Below are 24,079 nucleotides of genomic sequence, written 5' to 3' on the forward strand. Positions count from 1 at the left end.
GACTCCGAACTATGGAGTCTTATATCCAAACTCACCCCTACTCTATCTAGGCTCTTTTCTTCTTTTGTAAGAGATGGCTTCCTTCAGGGAGGTAAACATCATATCAAATGACCAGAATCTGGTTTGCACTGGCCGTTAAGTGGTGATCTCCGCACTCTCTTAGAGACTAGAATTCCTAGGAGGGGTTTGCAGTACTTACTCATTTTCCTATGTCACATGCTTCCATCATCTTATTTCTCCTGACCAAATGGGACATTAGACCACTTGGAAAATTTTTACAAATGCATATTGTATCCATGTGTGCAGTACAAGCCCTGTTTCAAATATGTATATACATTGGCAGCCTCTCTTTTTCCTTTCAGGAAGTTGGAAACAGATGTTTCAGCTAAACTAGTAACTGTGCTTCTGTATTTGTGTTTGGAATTTAAAGAACTTCTATCCAGTGGATTAAAGTCAAATTTATATAGTTTGCTTGATGAAGTGGGAGAATAACATGTTTGAAAAATACAAGAAATATTTTGTCAGTGGAAGATATTCTTCATTTACTTAAAAAGGTGTGTGAAGACATATATGTGAACAAGGACTGGAATTTCATTTTGCCCAAGTACTATAGAAAATGTGTCCTGACCTAAGTCACAAGGACGTATTGACACATTGTCTCCTATTGCTTGCTAATGCCTTACATGTAGCCCATGTTTTGACTGCACAGGAAGATGCATCTTCCTAGGCACCAATAAACCATGGTTTATTCTTTTTTTCTTCCATGGTTTATTCTCCAGAAACTATCATAGTAAAGAATTCGCTTTTATAGTAAATACCTCTTTCTTTTTTTTTTTTTGTCAGTGAGTATAATTGTCTATCATATTCTAGGCTCTTGGGAAGTAAAAATAAGTAAGAATTGGTTCCTGCCTTCAAGAAACTCATATTTTCTTGGGAGATACATGCATGGACTTAACCAACTGCATACAGTCTAATAAATGCTCCCAGTGCCATCTGGTGTGTGCAGAGCTTCCTGTTTTCTCCCTCTTCCAGTCCAGTGAGGGAAGCAGGAATGGCCAGCTTGACAGATGAGGAAATCCAGACCGCAAGTGTGAGCGACATACCTGGCATCATGCAGCAAGGAAGTTACAGAGCATACTGCAATCCAGGTCTTCTGATTTCTCGTCTAGTGCTTGCCAACCCTCTTCATCAGCTTTTGAAGCAGGAGTCATGTGCTAGACAACCAGTTCTGCAGTGACCTGAGGGGTTGGAGGCATCATAGAGGGGAACTCTCTACCTTGGGGAGGCAGATCGGTGAAGAATACGTGCTGTTACCCAACTTCAATACCCTAATGAACAAAAATCCACTTCCTTCCTGGGGACTCGACTCAGGCTTTCTGCTTATTAGGTTTGGGGGTTTTTTTGTTAAACAAGTTTGCCTGTAGCACGTCTTCATCTCAAAATACTGTTGAAAGACACTAAAATTGCTATTCATTTTTCACCTGACAATTCTGTTGGCCACTACGTTTTAATGCGGCACGGGTACTTTGTTCCTGTCCTCGTCTCTTGACCCAGCCTCGGATTTGATCTAAAATAAATGAATTAAATTAGCTTGGCAATCAGCATTCATCGGTAAAGCATGCTGACGCCTTGCTTTTGACACTAAGAGCTGTTATTTGTTTCAATTGTTCAAATTTAAGCTTAATCCTCTCTGTCTTCAAAATATAAACGAGGCCATTCATTTATTCACTCCTTCATTCAAACATTTATGGAGCACTTCTATTTATATCAGATTTCATATTAGTGGTTAGAGATATAAGTATTATAGAACTCAGTAGCCGCATCCCCTCCACCCACCAGAAGAGGCAGAATTAATATAATATCAGTGATGAGCACTTTCATAGAGGTGCACAGACAATGCTGTTAGGGCAAAGAGAAGGTAGCAAGAAAATGCATATGGAAAACCAGATTTTATGGAGGAGATGGAATCCAAGATAACATTTAGAAGAATAACAGATGAGTCAGATGGATGGGAGAGAGGATGACTTTTCCAAGTCAAGGAGTCTAGGATGTGCAAAGGCACAGAAGTATGAAAATGCGGGTGTATTAAGAGTGTGGTACCACTGATGGGAAGGAGGTGGAGAGCAAGGCAGAGGGAGAAGGGCCTGCGGAGGAAGCTCAGGGGTAGACCAGAGTTTGAAAGGAGTCTGAGAAGGTGGACCTTTATGCTAAGAGCCAGAGGATTTTGTTCTGGGGTCCATGTGCTGATGCTAAGTGTCCATGAAGTACCTAAAATGTCATATATTTTGTCTATATATTTGCAATTTTTTTAGCGGGGGAGACAATACTACGAAACTGTGATGAGCTTTTCAAAGACATTTTTGACCCAAAATATTTTCAAACCATTTGTAAGCAACAATGTACCATTGTGGATTGTTAAGATGAGGAGGAAATGATCAAGGCAGTGCTTTCGAAATTCTTAACATGCAATGAAACGATTTGCTCCCATGTAATTAATATGAATAAATGCAATTGTTGTTTTCATGGTGTACAGAAAACTACTCTTTGTAATAAGCTTGAAGAATGTAAAGATTTTTGACTAGATACGCAGACTCCTTCTTAAATTTTGGCAACTTCTCTGTTTCTTAAGAAATGAGTAATCCGGGAAATCTTGAAAAAGGTATTATTTGAAAACAAAGTACTCTATTTGAAAAGACTTGCCGACTTTTGCCTATAGGAAACATGGCATTTGGGCAAAAGGTTTGTCACAGTGGTTTGGGCCCATGGGCCATGCCCCTGAATCAAACATTGAATGGCTGACGCATCCACTGACATTAGCCTCAGCATTTCCATATTCATGGCTTCTACATGATTTTTAAACAAATGCCCATATTTTATCAAGCACAAAAATGCAAAGTCTGGAAGCCCCCTTGGGAACTTATGCAAGAGGTTTAAACAGGATTTGAATGTTGAACTTCTTCTCCTGAGTCTACACTATATTAATTTCCAAATTCTCCGGAGTTTGGGAAAATGCACATTAGTAATAATTACAGTTTTCATCAAGAAATCAACACTAAATTTTTCTGATGAATGAATGAATCAAGTATTCAGTGAGTCCCTTGTATGTAAGACTTGGTTCAGAGAGAAAAGAATGGCTACGTATTTTTCAAATGACACACTTACTACAAAGAACGAGGAGGAAGAGGCTAGGACCTGGCAATCTCTGGATCAGAAAGACCCACTTCAGGGCCCTAGTCATAATCTTCCACAGTTAAGAGAACTTGAGGTCTAGGAGTTTACTATTGCATGTTAGAAGTTAAGTGGTAGGTAAATAAATAAAGTTAGAATAAGAGAGAGGATGGACAAAGGAACTTAATTAGGGCTTACTAAGTGTAAGCGTTTTTTTAAGTATGATTTCACAATAACCCTGTAAGACGATGACTAGGTTTAGCCTCCTTTTGAAGATTGAAACAAAAAAGACCTAGATTTGGTAAACGACTTGCTTAATTGAGTAAGTGATGAAGCTGATATTCTGTAGTTTACTAACGCCAGCTGCTATAACAAAAATCCCAAAATTTCAATGCCATCACAAGTAATTTCTCCCTCCCGGACAGTCAAATATGGGTGTTTCTGGTTGTCAGAGATTCGTCATCTTCTTAATTCTGAAATTCAGTTCTTTCTAGCTTGTGGCTGATACGTCTGCCAAGTCTGTGGAGTCCTCTGCCTCTGGCCAGGGAAGATGGAGAAAGCTTACCCACCTTGCAATATTCCAGTGTCAAAAACTAATCACATAGTCTTACGCGGAGGCAAGAAGGGTTGGAAAATGTAGTTACAGGCTAGGTGTCCACTTTCCCCAAAGAACTGAATACTATAGAGGGGTAACTCAAATTTTTGGTGGACAATTAGCTGTTTCTGTCAGGGATTCCATCCTAGGTCTGTTTATACTCAGTTAGTGGTTCTCAACCCTATCAGATCCACATGTCCCTGTTTTATAACAAATAATTGGATGCTTTCTCTACCATCTGGAAATAAATTCATAATTTATACAACCTACCTACAGGCAAATTTTCAAAAAGTAAGTAGAATTCTTGCATGTAAGATAATGGAGAAATAAAAGGAGCTTATAATAAGATAATAGATGTTTCAAGACATAAATAGTGAGAAACAAATATCCTAAAAGACATAACGTATTAGTTTCTTGTGCACATGTGGAGAACCACTGCGTATGTGATACTTGCAAACGCAAACGAACTTCCGTGTTCTGTATCAGACGTTAAAACTTCATTAGCAGAGATGTTTTTGGTTACATGATTTTCCAATATAGTGAGCAAGTCTTAGTAAATTTCCAAAGAATTTACAATCTTCCCTTAATATATACAACAAATGCATTCATATATTACATATTAATATCATGAAAAATAGTTTGCATTTGTATGTAAAATTAAGTTGAGTTTTATGGACAGATAACTATAAGTAGTTGTGGGGCTTATTTGGTTTTTTTTTGTTTCACCTACATGAATACCCAAAGGTATTCAAGAACCAGTCATTGTTCAGGACCATCCTTCACATTGCCAGCACGTCTGGCAATCCTGTTTGGTCTACTAAATTCAAGTAACGTCCCCTCAATTATTGTGACAACAGAAGCATCCCCCAAATTTGCAAAATGCCACTCAGGGACTGATACCTCCCTATCAAAAACTACTCCGAAAAGGCATATTCTCTCCTTGAGTTTAAATTTTTACATAAACTTTCAAAATTTTAGAATAGTTTTAGAACTATGGAAAAATCCTATGGATAGTCCAGAAAGTTCCCATACACCCATACCCAGTTTCGTCTGTTATTAACATCTTACAGTCATATGATACACTCGTCACAATTATGAACAAAAACGGATATTTTATCCTTCATTTAAGTCCAAATTTATTCAGTTTTTCTTAGTTTTTACCTAATGACTTTTTTTCCTAAGATACCATCCAAGATATCACACTACATTTAGTTGTCCTGTCTGCCTAAGCTCCTCTTGGCTATGACAGTTCCTTAGACTTTCCATATTTTTGATAATCTTGAGAGTTTTGAAGACTACTAGTCAGGTATTTTGTAAAGCATCCCTCAATGAGGATTTGTCTGATGTGTTTTCTCGTTACCAGACTGGAGTCACGGAATTTGGGGAGGAAAACCGCAGAGATAAAGAGCTGTTTTCATTACATCATATCAAGGTACTTTCTATCAACAGGACCTATCGCTGTTGCAGTTGACCTTGACCATCCAGTGGAGGTAGTGTTGGTCAGGTTTCCCCACTGAAAATTTCTCTTCCTCTGTTTCTGTGCTGTACTTTCTGTAAAGAAGTCACTACCTGCAGTTCACGTTTAAGGAGCAGGGAGTTATGCTCCCCTCCTCAAGGGAGAATAGACATGTAAATCACTTGGAATTTTTCTGCACAGGAGACATGTCACTCTTCATAATTTTTTAATTAATTCAATCACTTATTTCTATTTATTTATATGGGTACATATCCATGAGTACATACTGATATAAATAAATTTAAAAATTAAAAACAGTTAAAATATAAATAATAAATTAAATATGAATAATAAAAACAAGTGAATTAAAAAATCAGGGAGGAGAGACAATTTGGTTTATAATCCAATACTGCCTTATTTATTTTGTATCTCACATTGTCTCAGCTTTGGCCATTGGTGGTCTTTCAGTTGGCTTTTGTGTCTCTGACGTACCCTCAACATTGTGAGTCTTCTTCTTCTTTTTTTCTTTATGAGCGCTTCCTTATTTGCTGACGCTACAGGATACCCCAGGCTCATTTGATTCCAGCATATATGTGCAGCGGCATCAGAATTGTTAGCCTGTACCCCCATGGGAAACAATCCTATCAGCTAGAATACACTGCTTTCATACAGTCCCTTTTGCCTTCAGCCTTACGGACACCATTCCTTTCAAAGTGCCAGGTCTACAACTTTCCCCCAACCCCTTCAGTAAGGTTATTTCATACATTCGTAATATAGTTCGGTTATCTCATCAAAGTTCACATTCCATCCTTGGATCTGTCATTCTCCTAAATATTTTTAAAGTTTTATACATTAAAAGTCACTCTTTGTGACACAAATTTCAATAGGTTTTGACGAATGCACGGTGTCATTTATCCAGCATTAGCGTAGCATGCAGCACAGTTTCACCGCCCTAGGAAGCTCCCCCGTGCTTCACCTCTCAGCCTTTAGAAGCCACTGGCCTTTTTACTGTCCCTCTAGTTTCCTTTTCCAGAATGTCATATAAATGGAATCACTCACCCTGTAGCCTTGGCAGCTTGATTTCTTTACTTAGCAGTGTGCAGTGAAGACTCATCGACATCCTTGTGTGGCCTGCTGGTTTATTCCTTTATAACTGAATAACAATCAGTGTATAGATGAACCACGGCTTGTGTATCCATTCTCCTATTGAAAGACATCTTGTTCCTTTCTAGTTTTTGATGGTTATCAATAAAGCTGCTATAAACATTTACGTGCAGGTTTTGGTGTTGATGTAAGTTTTCAGTCAGTTGGGTAAAAACCTGGGAGTGCAATTGCTTTATTTTATGGTAAGACTGTGTTTAGCTTTAGTAAGTCTATGAAAACTGTCTTCCAAAGTGGCTGTGTCATTTTGCATTCCCACTAGCAATGAATGAGTCACACAATCGTGGTAATAGCCTATACTCAGTGTTTCTCAATTGAGGCATTAATGGCACTTGAGTTGGGCAATTCTTTGTTTTTCAAGACTGTTGTGCACATTACAAGAGGTTTAGCATTCTTGGGCTCCTGATGCTAAATGCCAGTAATGCCCTCAGTCCTTGTTACAGCCAAAAGCACTCTCATACAATTCTAATGTCCTCAAGCAGAGGGGAAATATACCACTCATGCTAAAAATTACTGATCGCTGTGAGAAGTTTATAGTAAATTTTAAAAGCTTGTGTTATAAATAAACATAAAAGATACAAAATTATCCCATCAGTGTAAAAAAGGTGTGCAAAATATGTTAAAAGCTGGAAAGAAATATACCAACATGTCAAGGTTTATCAGCTCTAAATGTTGGAATTATGAGTAATTTTTACTCTTACTTACTCTCTTTTAAACTTTTCGTAATTAGCGTAGTACTCTTCTAAGATAAAAACACAAAAATATTATTCAAAAGGGTTTTAATGATGAAATGATTAATAAGTAAGTTTATTTTCCTGGGTGGGTTGTGACCAGCTTTTGCTATGAGTAAGACGTTCATATTTCTTAAATATATTTCCATTCTTTTCTGAATCCAGGCCAAATCACACACTCCTTTTGATTGCAAATGATAAGAAGACAAAAACGAAAGACAAGGAAAATAACAGAAAACAACCAGAAGGTTTTTTTTCTCCCCCATGTTCTGTACCTGTTTCCAAGTGTATTCTACAAAGGTAATAGACCATCTCAACTGACAGTACCCTTCCTTCTCCAACTGTTTTGGAGTCTCCAGTTGCAATTCACAACAGCAGAGTTTTCTTTTTAAGATATAGATTTTTTTTTTCACATTGTTTCTGAGGGAGAGAAAAAAAGAGCAGAGCTAACAATAGAATGCATGATGAGAGGAGAAAGCTCTTTAAAACTATTTTAATGTCTTCTTATAAGACAGGCAATTTTAGCATAAGACATTTTGCCTGGCAACTGTTACCAGTGGATTCTGAGCCTTAAGGGAGATTTCATAGAATATCATATCTTGGCTATTTTCCACTCACTGATGAAAACTAGCTGGACACATTTACAAAAGCAAAATGATGTCTACAGGGACTGCTAAGAACATTTTCAACTGAGTTTGGAAAAAGAATGGACTTTTGTGCCAAACAGATCTAGGTTACAAACGCTTCTCTGCTTCTTTCTGGCTCTGTGACATCAGACAAGAGACTCAATCTTTCTGGTCCTCAATTTCCTTATCTTAAAAAATGAGGATTCTGACTAGGTTATTGAGAAAATTAAATACATAAGATTGCTAGCACCCTTGTAGACATTAACTTTGTCTTGTTCACATTATTCCAGGACTTGGAATTGAGAGAAGGAATTAATTTCAGTCAGCATCAAACTCATGTTTGCTGCTGCTTTGGAAATTGGCTTTTTAGGAGTTGAGTATTTTCTTACTCTAAAAGGGGAAAATAAATTATTTTTCATATACTTTACACGTGTATGAGCCATCTACTTCTTTGTAACTAATCACCCTAAAACTTAGTAGTTAATAACAAAAATGACCTTGTTGTTTCTTATGTTGCTGTGGGTTGGCTGGGCAGTTCTGCTGGTCTTGTCAAGGCTTCATCATCCATCTGCACTGAGGAACTTCCACTGGGGTAGAAATATTCAAAACAGCCTCATTTCAGGTCTGGCAGTTAGTGCTGGCTGTTTGCTGGGCCCCTTGGTACTTTCCATATGGTCTCTCATCCTCCAGTAGACTAGGCGGAGCTTGTTCATGTGATGGCAAAGGCATTCCAACATACAAGTGCCGAAAAGACAAGGGATTTACACCACATCACTTCCACCACATCCTATTGCTAAAATGGGTCACAAGGTAGCCCAGACTCAAGGAGTAAGGAAATAGACGCCATCTCTTGATAGATGGAGCTGCAAAAATTGTGGCCACACTTTTTCAATCTAACGCAACATGTTTCAGGACTTTTAATAATTACCACAAGTGCTTGTGAGATGGACATTATGGTTCACATTAGTTAAATATTAGCTAACAAATTTAGAAAGAAGTAATGTACAGTGGTTAAACATGTAGATAATGAAATCTAATTGCCTTTGTTAGAATTCAAGCTCCCTCCATTTCCACTCAAGATCATTGTGTGACCTTGGGTGAGTCACTTGATTTATTAGTTCCCTATTGCTGTTCTAGCAAAGTATCAAAAATTTAGTGGCTTAAAACAACACAAATTTATTTTCTTATAGTCGTGGAAGTCAGAAGTTCGAAATAAGCCTTACTGGACTAAAATCAAGGTGTCAGCAGGGCTCAGCGCCTTCAGGAAGATCTAGACAGGGATCTTCTTCCTTGTCTCTCCAGCCTGTAGAGGGTGTCTGCATTCCTTAGCTCATGGCCTCTCATCCCTCTGACCTCTACTTTCATCATCATGTACCCTCTCTGACTCCCTCTTATCAGGGCCCTTGTGATTAGATCTGACCAAGCTGGATAATCTAAAATAATCTCTCAATCTTGAAACCCTTAATTTAATCACATCTGCCACATGCGTTTTGCCATGTAAGGAAACATATTTGTAGTTTCCAGGGACTAGGGTGTGCACATCTTTTTGGAGGGGGTGCATTATTCAGCCTACAACACTTGGGCAAGTCACACTCCATGCCTCAGTGTTATGACTTGTTAATGGGGTTAATAATAGATGCATCATAGCTTTGTTTTAAGGATTCCATGTGCTAAACATGTAAGATGTTTGCAATAGCGCCTGGCACTGAAGAAGCTTCTGATGAGTAGTGGCTGCTATTACTCTCCTTATTATTGCAGTTTCACTCCACTTACTAAATAGAGAGTAAACATTCCAACTCAGCTTCCTGGCTGCATATGAATTCTGAGTGAATCACTCATTTTTTTATTGATAATTTTGATATAGTCTAAGTCACCAGTTCTTTTATGCACGCTAAACACATTGAATATCAAGAAACACTGTCTGGTAGGAAAGCTGGTTGAAATAGCTCAAATGTACAAAAGGGGCTCAAAATAAACTTTTTAGAAACATACATTATGAAAATAAAAAAAATACTTAAGAAAACATCTTGCGAGGCCTTATGAGATGCCACTGTGTTGAGTGGTTTCTCATGTATTATCTTATGGTCCCCAAAGCCCTTCATTATTGGTGACTTCCTCATCAAGGTGCATGATTATCTTCATCTTACAACAAAGAAAAATAGAACTCAGAATGGTTAAGGCTACTGAGGGCCCACAGTGGTTCAGGTCAGTCCCATTATGAAACCCCTTCTCTTATCCAACCCAGTTGGGCTGCAATGAAAGGAATTTTTATTAAATGACTTTCAACACATATTGCGGTTTACGTTTTCACTTGAGTTTAATGAAGAGAAGTTGTTGTGCTTTTCTCCCCTCAACTTTGCCAAATAAATTAAATAGAGAAGGAGACATCAAGTGCAGTGAGGATGGGAGTCCTTTAAAGCACAAACCTTTCCTGGCCCAACCTGGAGGCAGCCAGGAAAGGCATTCCTGTAAACACTCTGAAAATACTCAGGCAAGTCTTAAAGTTAAACAAGGCACTTAGTCCAAGCCACGTAATTGCATCTCAGAGAAGTGAGTATAAAGAAAGTGTTTATTGGTGGGTATGGGGAGGCTGGGGTTGGATGGAAACAGATTTTCCCCAAAGTGGGCCGCTCCCAGCCTGGGTGGTCCTCACAAACATGCAGAGTGAACTCACTCCATCAGGGTTTGGACGTCAATGCTGCTGCTTACAGGATCTTCTGGGGTTTGGAGGTAAAGGAAGGAAAGTGAAGATTAAATCCAGGAGATGCTAGGAGACTGGCTGAGAAAGGTAAATGGCGGGAACATCCCAGATATTAACTAGTTATTTGTAAACTGTTATCAGAAACCAAAGGAAATGGAAATTCAGGAAAAAGCAGTGGATGGCTATATTAGGCTTTTCAGAATTTATTTTATACAATAAGACCGAGAATTAAATATTAGCCCTATTTTACAGATGAAGTAATTGAGTCTCTGAGAAGATAGTTAACTTTGCCGGGGTCACAAAGCAGGTGTGCGGTAGAACGAGGAAGAGAGTCTAGGTCTTCTTACTCTGAATCCATTATCCTCCCAAAACATCAGATACACGTGTTTGCCTCCAAAATGTTCACCTGTCTTTCTTACTATCGTGACATCTGCAGGTACTGTAGCAATCAGGATCTCAGCAGAAAAATGGCTCAAAAGAGTAAGCAAGTAAGTAAGTTTAGTGAAGGGCTTTTTTTTATAGAGGTATGAGCAGGGTTAAGAAAACCGATAAGGCACAACCACAGTCTCCATCCTAGCTGGCTGCAGGTACTGCCTCTCGGCCTGGAAGGACAGGAGGAGGAAGCAAAGTTGCAGAATGCAAGAGAGCTGGAGCCATGGGAGACGGGCTGCATAGCAGGCGCTGTGAGTTGGTGGAGATGCCGCCTACTTTCAAACCATTGGCCTAATGGGGGCAGGAGATGTGAGGATAAATCCTCAGACCTCTCTTATTCTCCAGCCTCCAATATCCTGCTAAGTTCTCTGATTGGCTGAAGCCAAGCTAAAGCTAGAAGTCAAAGGAGTTAATGGTGCAGAATGTAAGGCGGTCTCCCATGGGACAGTGGAAAGAAGAGCACATCTCGAAGTGTCAACAGAGAACATCCAGCTCATGTACTTCTCATTGCAATTTTCAGAAGCCCAATCTAAGAGAATGAGTTAAATTTCTTTTGTCCATCTTTGACAGTCCATGTTTTACCTGTGAATCCACCACTGATTTTGCAGCTGCTTAAGTGAGCACTTATCCAGTAGATGTGAAGACCACTTTGGTTTCTACTCCATCTACTGAAAAAGATCAACTCAGGCTGAATCAGTGTTGAAGAAGTTTTCTAAAAAAAAAAAAGCACGAAAAATTTTCTAGGAACTGTGGTGATAGCTCTTGTGAGGAATTGGAAAGGTTTATGGCTGATTTTTGCTAAGTGCAGAAGGTAACAGGGCTGAAGAGAGAATGCAGGAAATCTCCTGGCTGTGTCCAGAGGACTTCTGCACAGGGATCCCACTGAGGGATGGCAAATCTAAGGTTCTTCTCTGCCCAAACATCACTTGACAATTGGTGTAAATGTGGATTAGGGCCTATGCAGAAAAGGCTGGAAGGAAAACATGTGAGAGGTAGAAGGGAGATCAAGGAGAAAGAAGACTGGTTAGAGAATAATACGTAGGAAATTAATGCACGGGATGGTTCACACGACAGTTCTAGGAACTCAGGGTACAACAGCTGGTGTATTATCGTTCTTGGACATTTGCGAAAACAAGTATGGCTCTCCCAAATCACACTGCAATGCTCGGATTGTGTTTGGCCTTTTATATGTGATCTTCTTTGATTGGACAAGTTGCACATTCCACAACATATTGCATGACTCTCAGCCACAGTGTTCACTTCATTTCCCCAGTTTTGTTATCATATGTCATCATTCACTTCACCCCATCCTCTTAATTCCTACCTGAGTGATCTCTGCCTTGCAAAGCTGGTCACGCCAGGGATTAATTCTAAACTTTTAAGGACACCTCAATTTCTATGGGGCACACGTTCTTAGCAGGGAATTCAAGGTCCACAAAGGATCTTTAATAAAAGGCCCTACTGCAAGCTCTGGAGTTCTATAGTGGTCACAGTTTGCCAGGAGTATCAGAAACTCAGGCTCTTGTGTGAGCAGATTCTGAAGGACTAATTTCCTTAGCTATGCCACACTGCTCATAAATAGCATAGTCGTATCTCAATCCAAGGTGTCTTGACTCTCAGTCCAGTGTCCTTTGCATCTGTACATTCTATCTGAGGTTTAAAGTTCTGAGTCTGTACTTTCAAGATTTATTTGAAAATTAATTTACTGGTGCCCTTAAACCTACATGGGAAATGATAAGATTCTGTTCAGATTAAATATCTAAAGACTCCATTTCATTTTATGCCTCCTCATGTATGGATGTATAGCTGGAAGGTTATTTGGAATACTGAGATATTTTCTTACTACTGTGTTTTGGGTTTTTTTTTTTTTTTTTGCATTTTTTAAGTTGTTTTGTTTGTTTCTTTAGGCAAGCTTATTTTTGCAGCTGGGGATAAATCTGGCATTCTGTTCAACTCCAATTTCAAGGGAAACCTGAGAAAATCCTAGTAGGATGGTCTTTGAATATTAATGTCCTAGAAAAATAGAATAAGTAGCATACATTTTGTTATATTCTATTTGCACGCAAGCAATATAAAAATGAGTAAATGAGAATTTTAAAATTGAATTGTACATGGGTTGATGCAGTAACTTGATTTTGACAACATCTTTCAGGAATAGAGTAAGAAATGATGAAAATAACAGAAATGCTTACAGTTTTGTAATAAACATGGTCTAGGTACCGGTTGTACAACAGTGCCACAGTATCCACGTAATTCAGGCAAAAGATATTTGCTCAGGTGTTTTGCCTATTCTATGGCAGCAGCTAGCCAATTTGGTGAAGCAGCCATTTAAAGAAATGTACAACCAGATATTTGAGGGGTTTTGTTAATTCAGTCCAAACTGCTAATCTAGAAGCACAACTAAATGTCTCAAGTAAAGTAAACCACATTCTATGGATTCTACACTTAAGGTAGAACAGATCACATGACATGATAATTGCCTTCGAGTATCTGAAGGGATATCAGCTGGAGAAGAAATAGGCGTATTCTCTTTGGTTCTGGAAGTCAGGACGAGGACTAACAAAGGTTGTAAGCCATCAGATTTTAGGTCCACGTGAGTAAGAACAATCTAAGGGAACTGTTAAAGGCAGAACTAGCTGCCTCTCGAAGCAGCAAGTTCTGTATCATAAAGGGCATTAAAACAAAATACAGACGTATCTCTTTCCATCATTCACACCATTTTAATTTTGGAGAAAGGAATTGGGACGCTTGAATAAAAGAATGTATTAATCTCTATTCATTTTCTTCCTCACTGTGTTCCAATTATATGATTAAACTTTTGTGTATTAACAAGCAAAGGACTTTTCAGAAAAAAAGCAATATCCCTGAACACAGAGGAAACCAATTCAACTGTCTTCAGAGTGGGAAGGAAACAGACATGATGATCTCATTGTTGTATTTCTAGGAAAGATGAGTCATACAGTCTGCTCCAATTCAGGGTGGCTGGAGGGAAGCTGGACATCAATGATGCTTTCTTCCTCTTTAATAGGGACCAGCATCTCAAGTTTCTTCTAAAATAAAAGGGAGGAAAGCACTTAGAAATTGGCTCAAATCAAGAAAACTTCACCAGAATGTTCTGTAAGATATAAATATAAATAAATCTGTTTCAACTTAAGTTAATTAAATTGAATGTGTGGGGGGTAGGAAGGAGGGGTCATATAAACCATCCAAATGCACTGGTTCTCCGAGTTCCAACTCCCACCAGCCATTATCCCTGAGTCCAATCGTAATTTCCCTTGCATTTACTGGCAAGGACAGAGAATGAGTTCAGAGAGGTGAAGGGTTAGAGAGGAGAAGAGCAGGCCGGAGGTCGGCACCACTGCATCAGCCCTACAAGGACACAGGAGCACATGCTTCCTTCTAGGGGAAACTTTTGCCAACTGGGCAGTAGAGTAGGGTTGCTATGGCTCTAGAAGCTTTTGTTTTTAAATTGCCCCAAAGTATATGTTGTGGTTTTATGATCCTATAAACTAGCATTTGTTAAAAGTCTACTGTCGACAGGCACTGTGGAGCAGTTTTTTGTCTATCAAACTGCCACACTTCTCTAGTGGCATCCATTTTCTAAGACTGGAGAGAATTCTCTTGTTGCTGGTACATTTGGCCTCACCCTCTCTAGAAAGTAGAGGACATTGCCTCTGTCACTAGGAGGAGAAAGAAAAGAGGAGTATACTGACATTTTATGGAATGTAGGAAGATGTGAAAGCTACATTCCTCTAGATAGTTCATTTCACCAAATTTTTTATAACAGTGAAAAAACTTGTGAGGATATTTTAGATTCTGCTTGCTTTACTATCATGCTTATGATAAAAGGTTAAAATTAGGGACAAAAATCTTAATACTCAAAGACAGCATTGATAACCACACTTAAGTCTTAGTAAATATTAAGTTGATTAATAAAAACTTAGAGTTTTTAGAAGGATCGTAATCTAGGTCAATTTCCTCATTTATTGAATTAGGGAACTCAAAGATCACAAGGAAAATGACTTGTCAAGGTCCCACAGTTAGAATATTAGGTAGAAAGTGGACGTACTGATGCAGTACTGTGTGCCAGCTACCTTGATTATATTATCCCATTTAATGTTTTTAAGTTAGTTTTATTTTTGTCAAAATTATACTGGCCTATAATTGAAAGTGTCTTATTAGAAAAAAAAATTTGATTCCTAGCTCCCAGATACCCAGTTTTAACTCTCTTGATTCATTTTCTATTTACTTTTGTAGCTCTAAAATAAGTTGTCGATATGCCCAACTTAAACAATTTTCTAATTCTTGTATTTTGATTTAAAGCCATACCAAGGGTGTAATAAGTAACATCTTTGAGAAATTAGCTTTCTGAAAGTGGCTTTACTCTAACATTTAATTGATGGTTTGCTTGGATGTCAAATTCTAGGTTGGAAATTACTTTTTTAAATGTCAAAGATATTCTTCACTTTATTTTAACTGCCAATATTATTGAAGAGGAAACACTGAAATTCTGATTCTTATACCATTTTTTGAAAACTTTTTTTGTTTCCAAATGGAAGCTTATCCTGTCTTCTTTGTCATGAGTTCTGAAATCTCAGATGACGTACGTTGGGGAAAGCCTATGGGTCTGTTTTCATCTCTTAATGCTGGGGGCACAGCGAGCCCTATCAACACAAAAGTTCTTATCATTCGGTTCTAAGAATATTTTTTAGTTTGCTCTTTGCACAATTTTCTCACCTCTGTTTTTCTGCTCTGTCTTTCTGGAGAGCCTGCTATTCAGATGTTAGCACATTTGCACTCGTCCTGTACTCTTCTTATCTTCATCTCTTATTTTCCATCCCTTTGACTTTTTGCTCTAATTACGTATAAATTTTCTCTCATTACTATAGAATCCTTTGAGATTTTCATTTCTGTTATCATGCTTTTAATTTCTAAAGCTTTATTTAAGTATCTAAAAATTACCTTTTAGAGAAACATACACCGTTCATGAATACAGCATTGTTTTCCTTATTTCTCTGGTGATGTTAACCTCATTTTGTTTCGTGTTTTCTTTTCCCTGCAAGGACCCAGCGATTCAGTTTTCTCTAAGTTACTATTTTTTTCCAGTTGGTTTCCTCTTGATTTCATATTAGATGCTTTCCTCAAAGTCTGGTAATCCTTGGTTATCTATTAGGTGTAAGATTAGAGAAGTGAAAAACAGAATGGAAGCTCTGTGTTTTGTCTGACTTTGGTCTTGGGCTGCCTTTCTCAACCGGATATTGTATGAGAATCAATCTCTAATTCCTTCAGTCATCTTTTTATGTAATGAATTAACTTCTCTCCTCTGAGTCTCAAATATACTCATTATGTAACAGGGGAGAATTTAGAAAATAGTCACTAAACTCATTTTATGTGTTCTGTAGTTCAGATGTGGAAATCTGGTGGAAAGAATGATCTGACTTGGTCGTTTTTGGGGGATCCTCCATTGACAATATCATGAGTTCTCTCCTCCTGAGCTGTTCAGACTCCCCCAGGGAAGCCTTTTGAAATCTTCCTGAAGACTTTAGTCTGGGATCCTAGCATTCTGGGAGCGAAGAGAAGAAAAAACTGAAGGTGTCAACATTGGTAAAGTTTCTCTTAATCTGCTGAATTTTTTAATCTTATTCAAGTCTGTCTTGTGTCCTCCAGGCATGAAATTCTTTGCTGTATTTCTACAAAGAATCAACCTTCATTTTCTATGGCAGGAGAGAAAGAAAATAATGAGGCTGTGTGATAAGTATCTAAATGTTTCTTAAACATGGGAACAACTACTTCTGCTTTTAGCCCCACCTTCTTCCCTTTTTAAATATACCTGGAGCCACTAATTCCTGAATCTCTTGGATTGATGCAAGATAAATTGGGATGCTTTCCAGGCTTTCTTGTTCGCTAGGTTAAAATTTGGCTTTTTTCATCTGCCTTCCACCTTCCAAAATTGCCTAGCTACTGTCTCATTCTCTTTGCCCTTATGATCCTTTCAACACACCATTTTACTATTGTTTCAGCAGTGTTCCTCAGGGATTAACAAAGCTGAGTGTGCGTTCAGTTCGAATCTTTGAATCAACCCTGCTACACAGGTGTATTTATTTTATAGGGCTGCCATAATAAAATACCACAGCTTAAACAACAGAAATTTATTTTCTCACAATTCTGGAGGCTAAAAAGACCTGAAATCCGAGTTGCTTTCTTCCGAGACCTCTTTCCTTGGCTTGTAGATGCCGCTGTCTTCTCTCCATGTCTTCGCATCATCTTCCCTCTGTGTATGTCTGTGTCCTAATCTCCTCTTCTAAGAACACCAGTCATAGTGGATTAGGGCCCAACTATATGACCTCATTTTACCCTAATTACCTCTTTTAAAGACCCTATATCTAAATATAGTCACATTCTGAGGTACTGGACATTAGGAATTTGAATTCTAGGGGGACAAAATTCAATCCATAACAATAGATATTACATCATTGCACATTTTTTCCCCTTTATATAGAGTTGCTTTGCCAGGTTCTTGACCTCAAACATCCTTTACTTTTGGCTTTCTCCATCCCAAGTTACTGCCATTTGGAAATATGACATGTTTCAATGCACCCAGTTTAATGGAGATCTCTGAAGTATCTCTGTGAAAGATAATTCAGAATGACGTCTCTGAAAATGGCAGAGTAGAGAGTTTAACTGAAGTAAGGCTGAAGAGGGATAAAATTCTCACAGCAACTTTTTTGGACCTCTGGAATCTAATAAAAAATGACAATAATCAGAAAAGTGCTGAATGAAAAAAGAAACTGTGGAATTTTGGTAAGACAACAGTGTTGTGACACCTTTGCTTTCCTAACTATCATCTCCCGTTCCCCAGTTTGGAGGCTGCCATGGGGATGGAAGCCCACATTCCTAGTGTGGCTTACTGGTGGCAGAAAGGGAAATATGTATCTTGATCTCAAAGGATTGTGGTTTGTGTTTGTTCCTGTCAGGCGGCTGCGGGAGGCATAGGTTCAAGGGCTTGGTTTTGTTTTGTCCCAAATCAAACTGTCTCACGGCTGGATCAGCCCCCTGAATTATTTCTGTCAAAAGCATTTAAGGGCATACACTAGCTGCAGTCACCTGTGCAAGGGATAACTGTCAGGGCAAACAAAAGACAGACCCAAAACCCTGGAAACAAAGAGCCTGGGAAAGGAAATATATAGGGAATAAGAGCTTTGAAAAACTCCCGTATATACTGGAGAATCTAGAAGGCCATGTGCATTCCCAGGACTAGATACGTGCTAAGACCTGAGAAAACCCTAAACTTTCACATCTGGCTGATATTTAGGCTCCATGTTAGCAGGAAGTGAAAGCTAGGGCAGAGTTGTAAACAGACTGGCTAAGCCTAGAAGGAATGCCCCAGCTCAAAGTCAATCCGCAAACACCAGGAGAATAGTGTTCTCTTTCTTTTACTTTGTTTTATCTTTTTGGGGTAAGGGCACCCAGGCATTTAAGGAAATGTCTGTCAAATCACTACCTGACCACTGAGCTAACAGAACAGAGACTTCAGTAACCGCACACATCAAAGAACATAGTCTTCATAAAAATAATTTAGAAAAGTCACTAAGCCAACAAACAACTGCAACCTACAACAACGGAAAGAAACAAAGACTGGGGAGAGGGGGAAAATTGGATTTCTGTGGTTACTACATTATAATATTCAGCTTGTATAGTTTTCAACAAAAAGATATGATGCATGCAAAGAAAGAAGAAAGGATTGGTCCATTCACAGGGAACAAAATTAACAGAAATTGTACCTGAGGAAGCCCACATATTGGATTTACTAGACAAAGACTTTAAATCAACTTTTTAAAGAATGCTCAAAAACCCAAAGGAAATCATGAAAAACGAACTAGAGGGAAAAAGGAGAGTGATGTCTCACCAAATAAAGAAATCAATGAAGACATAGAAATTATAAAAAAGGAACCAAATAGAAATTCTGGAGCTGAAAATTACAATCAGTGGGAACGCTATGTAGAGAAGGGTGGCATGTCCTGTACATTTATAGAAAATGTGAAACAGGGGTTTTGGAGAGAGCAGCAATAGTCAGATCATAATGGGTATAAATGGGATTAGAAAAGACTGATGCTATTTTTCTTAACAAAACATATAGATCGTTTCAATAAAATATATACACATTTCGGATGTTATTGGGACTTCTGGTTTCTCTTTGGAAGGTAGAGAGCTGGGAAGAGCCAGAACTTGACAGATTTTCTGACATAGGACACAGGGAGGGCTACTTCTAAGGCTTTGGGCAGAGCGAGGCAGAACACCAGGTAAGGTCCACCCTCCTGTTTCCACAGAGAACCCAGCACAGGTTCCCCTTGAGATTGGGAGCCATAAGGATTGCTGTCTCTTTTCATTTTGTTTCCTAACTACTTATTTATGATGTGAAAGAAAGCCCTTGATTTTAATATGCTGAATTTTTTTGTTATCTAAGAATCTTATTAAACTCTTTTTAATGTTCTTAGATGATTATTTAATTCTTTGGGTTTTCTTTTTTCAGTTATACAATCATATCACCCAAATATAAAGACAATTTGGCCAAGTACTTTCCAAAATTTATTCCTTTGATTTGAATAGAAATTCCTTTATTTCTTTGATTCCTTTGATCTTCACTAGATATGATGTTGATTGGAAATAATAATGAACTTTTTAGCAGATTGTGAAGAATGGATTTGGGAATTGAGAGACTAGAAAGAGAGTGAACAGCAAAAAGGTATTGCAGGTGTTTAGGTGTGAAGTAATATTTTCAGGAATAGGATGACGGCTAAGTATTTATAAAGGAAGGGATATATCCGAGTAACGTCTTGGAGATGCAGCTAATAATTTTAAGTAACTAAAAGGGTTCAAATTGTGATTTAATAAAAAATGATCAAACTATTTTGTATTTATTCAAAGGTAATAAGAAATATTTCCATGGCTATGAATGAGAAAGGCTTCCCCAGGGTGTCCTCCTCCATAAATCCATGGATTCAAGGTTTATTTACCATAAATAATTTTAGGTCAGGGAAATCCTGATAAGATTATTCCATAGATAAGGATTCTTCTGCTAACAAATGCCATTTGTTTCTTCATCAGAAGTTGATTATTGTCATGTTTATAAGGAAGTTAGACCACATCACCTACCTTCTTTATTTTCCCAGGGCAAACCCATGGTAAAAGGAAAGAAATGGATTGCAGACCAGCTACTTATATCCTTCCTTCTCATCTGGCCTCATAAAGTGATTTGAGTAATGTTTACATGTCATGCTATACTTTCTAGAACTATAGCATCAACCTCATTTTAGATTCTTTCATATTTTTCAGAACACTCCAGGGAAGACAAGTGCAACAGAGCCCTTCTGTTTGTATGTGTGACAATTTATTCGGTCACTCTCATGCTTTTATGAACCATTAAAAATTGTTAGCAGTTTTTGAGAGGAAATAAGTTGAAGTTTGCTACTCAATCTTTGAGTGTGGCAAAACTCTAGTCACCCTCTTCAATGTTTCCCCTTTATTTCTAGATAACAGAACCACAGTCCTTTTATCTGAGTAGATGGACCCCATAATAAAGACTATATTCCCCAGCCTCCTTTGCAGTTAGATTTGGGCATGTGGATAATATAAGCAAAAGAGTTGTGTGAAAGCAAGTGATACCCAAAATGAACTCACTAGTAGTATGGTCTATCCAGAGTCTATCAACAAAAGGATTTCAACATTGTCCAGTTAGGATGGACAAAGTTCATCTCTACAGTAATCAGAGACGTTGCCAATTCAAGTGATAAAGAATCAGCTCAAATCAGTATAAACAACAAACAAAAGGAGGAGCTAATTGTGGAAAATTAACAAGCCAGGAACTGCTGCTGGCTTGGGCATGACTGGGCGAATTGGGCTTCCCCTATTTTTCTCATCTGTTTTCCCTTGTTTATTCTCTCCCACTGCACTACAGACAGGCTTTCTTCACATGTCAGGAAATATGTTTGCAAATATTCTCTTTTCCATGATTCTGGAGTCAGGCCCCTTCCTCTCTTCTTCAATCCCACAAATTGAAAAGTTCTGGGCATAAACTCCACTTGACCTAAACTGGTGGCAAGCCCGCTTCTGGGTCATTGTCCTTGTTTATAGAGGAATATGGCTCATCACCCAGAATCACAAAATTTTTGTAGGAAAGGAGGTGTTCTTGGCTTCCACCAAACAGACTAGAGTTTAGGACCTGACTCTAATTCCATGTGGGTCTGTGCCAAACAGACATCCAGTGTGATAGACGGAGCCGCTGAGGGTCTCACTCAGGTATTGGGAGCTCACCATGCTACTCGAACCACAACTCGCACACAGTCCCAGACCCAACCCAGTGGAGGGACGGGGCTTCTGAGGTTTGGGATTGGCTCAGCAATGAGCGGGGAGATGGCAGAGGTCGTCAAGTCTCCAAACTGAAGGAGATGGTCTCTCCTCCAAATTCACATGCCTCTCACCTGAAAGTCTCTTAGAGCCCTTCTTTCTTTCCACATTGAATTAATCAGTATGGTCACATTTTAGCTCTGTTAATAAGCTGGGCTTTCTAGGGGCCTCTATTTTATTTGTATATCACCTCCTAGCTGCTAACGTAGCTTTAAACCCAGAGCTGTATCCCTCTGTGATTGCAGATGGAATGAGCGAAAGAATGAGACGTTGTCTCTCAGCTCTCATCAGACTCTTTGGGGAAATGGCATGTCTTTTCTTCACTGGGTCATTATTATAGTGCTTGCTGCTCAGTAGTACCTGCCACATATTAGAAACTCAGTACTTGTGAACTCAGTAAATAGATAAAAGAAAAAAAAGTGTGTTCCCTAAGTCAACCAAAACGGACATTGGAACTTGGAACTGATACAATTCCTAAATGCTGTCCCATAGCTTCTGGCTTTTCCTAACTTCTCTCTCAGCCATACATCAAACAGATGAAGCTGAACAGTGTCAGAAAAGCCCAGATTCTGGCCATGAGGGAGTCTATTTGCTTCCAGCCACAGACCTCCTCCTGTCTCTGCTTGAGAATTTATGGCTTTAATATTTGAATCTTTGGGGAAAGAACCATAAAGAAAACTATAAGGTATAAAAATATGTATTTCCTGGTCTTATACTTTATACATATGCTTTTAATTGCAAGAAAGCCATTCAGTAAAGAATTTCCAAGCGTCTTGCTACTATGGCAGATGTTGTAGAAAGGTTGAATTACATCCCAACAAGGAAGAGGACCAGTGGCCTAAACATCTGGTCTCCCATCTTCTCAGGCTCGTCACACATATACATAACACCCTGTGGCTTGAAAGAACTTTTCAAAAATCCATAAATACATAGCACAATTTCATAGTGTGGGAAACTGGTCGTTTTCTCTTATCTATGCAAAAAGGAATTTAAAGTCTTGAGAATTCCAACTTTTTGGAAAGCCTGAGGCAAAGTTAGCATTTCAGTAAAATCAGAACAAATGTACAAAAGATCTATGTACCTGGGTTAGAAAGAGCCTCACTCAATATTTTAAAGAAAGGAGTAAAAGCTAAATAAAAAGTTCATGCAGGAGGCAGGTTCAGCATCACGGATGTTTAAGTAATCCTTTACTCAACTAGATCAAAGGCCTATACTATTTCATCATAAATTCTGCTAACATGCCTGCTGATTTTTGGTTCCTAAGTAATGAGGTCTCAGGTCTGCAGTGCTCTCAGAGAAATGTGTTTGAAGACTGCCTACATCAGAGGATAACCGACGTGTGTTGATTGACCTAGCTGCCGCTATACAAAAGCAAAGCTCTCCAATAGCTTCTTGGCCATCCACAGTGGACAGACAACAGCAGTAATAATAATTTCCTAGTTAGGTGCTAGGCACTGAGAGAACTGCCTTATCTGTGCTGCTTCCGTGGATTCTCCTAAGGGAAGGAGGAGAAGAAAAGTGACATGTTTTGAGCATCTACAGTGTGCTAACTCTTGATTCATGTACCTAATTTGCATTCTTTTAATTAACACAACAACCATTGATGGTAGTTTATATCAGCTTTACTTTATACCTGAGGAAACTGAGTCTCAGGGACAGGAAGTCTCATCTATAGCGCCTGCAATTGTTACCTGACGAAGCTAAGACTTAATTCTTAATGTCTGTCTCTAAAGCCAGTACGCTTTCCATTCATCATACATCCATTTACTAGAAAAAGCAGTCCTGTGCCATCTGAAGACTCAGAGCTAAAGGAAGCAAAGCGCTTGCCTGTGGGCATTCACATTATCCCAAGAAATCCAGTACTAGAACAGCGTACTAAATGCTCTAACTAAATAATTATTTGTCATCAACTCAGAGTGGCCCTTGTATATTCATCCAACATCTCATCATCAGGGCAAAATATACAGAAGTCAGCCAAGTAAAATCAAACTCCTAAAATTGAGACTTTACAGCTGGGGAGAGACTACTGCTTGTCTAGAACAGTATTTATTACATCGTGTTACTCAAGTCGCCTGCTTGTCTGTTTTCTCACTAGATTGGTGGTCTTAGGGTGGTCCCTGCTTATCTGAGTTTCCATAGCACCTTCCAAGGGTATGTGCACATCCTAGGAAATCAATGCACATCTGTTTATTGAATCAGTGAAAAAAACAGTGACGGAATGACAATCTTCAAACTTGCCTATCTAGGCAATTGTGCCATAACCAATTCGGAGCAAAAGATGATGCATAAAATGTGCTCTCTTGGGAAGACTGGTCTGGTGGCAGTTGAGAGTCTGCAAAGGATGGGAAGTGGCTGAAAGCTGGAAGACTGGTTAGTAAAATTGTACAGGAATTAAAATATTAAGAAGCAAGCAGGAATGGTGAAAGGCTGTATTTTTAAAAATGGCGAAGAACAGGCATTTCAGAGCAAAATTGCACTATATCTTGAGATGGTACCTCCACCAGGATATGCTTTGGAAAAAGAGGGAAACTGAACTAAGAAATATTTACTATCCCTTACTTGCAGTTGGCGCTTTAATATTTTATCTCGTTTGATAATCATCACAAAACAGAAGTGTCTATCTCTATTTTCTAGTAAGAGAAACTGAAGCTAAGAAAGTATAAAAGATCTAGTGTCCCTGTGGTAACTTGGGGAGCTAAGATGAGAACTAAGATCTGATGATTCCGAAATTGATGTTTTCCCCAGTAGTTCATATCACCTCTCTAATCAAGACGAAGGAAGAAGAAGGAAGAGTTGAATTCTCGA

This window comes from Equus asinus, chromosome 6 (genome assembly GCF_041296235.1).
Source record: "Equus asinus isolate D_3611 breed Donkey chromosome 6, EquAss-T2T_v2, whole genome shotgun sequence".
Classification (NCBI taxonomy): domain Eukaryota; kingdom Metazoa; phylum Chordata; class Mammalia; order Perissodactyla; family Equidae; genus Equus; species Equus asinus.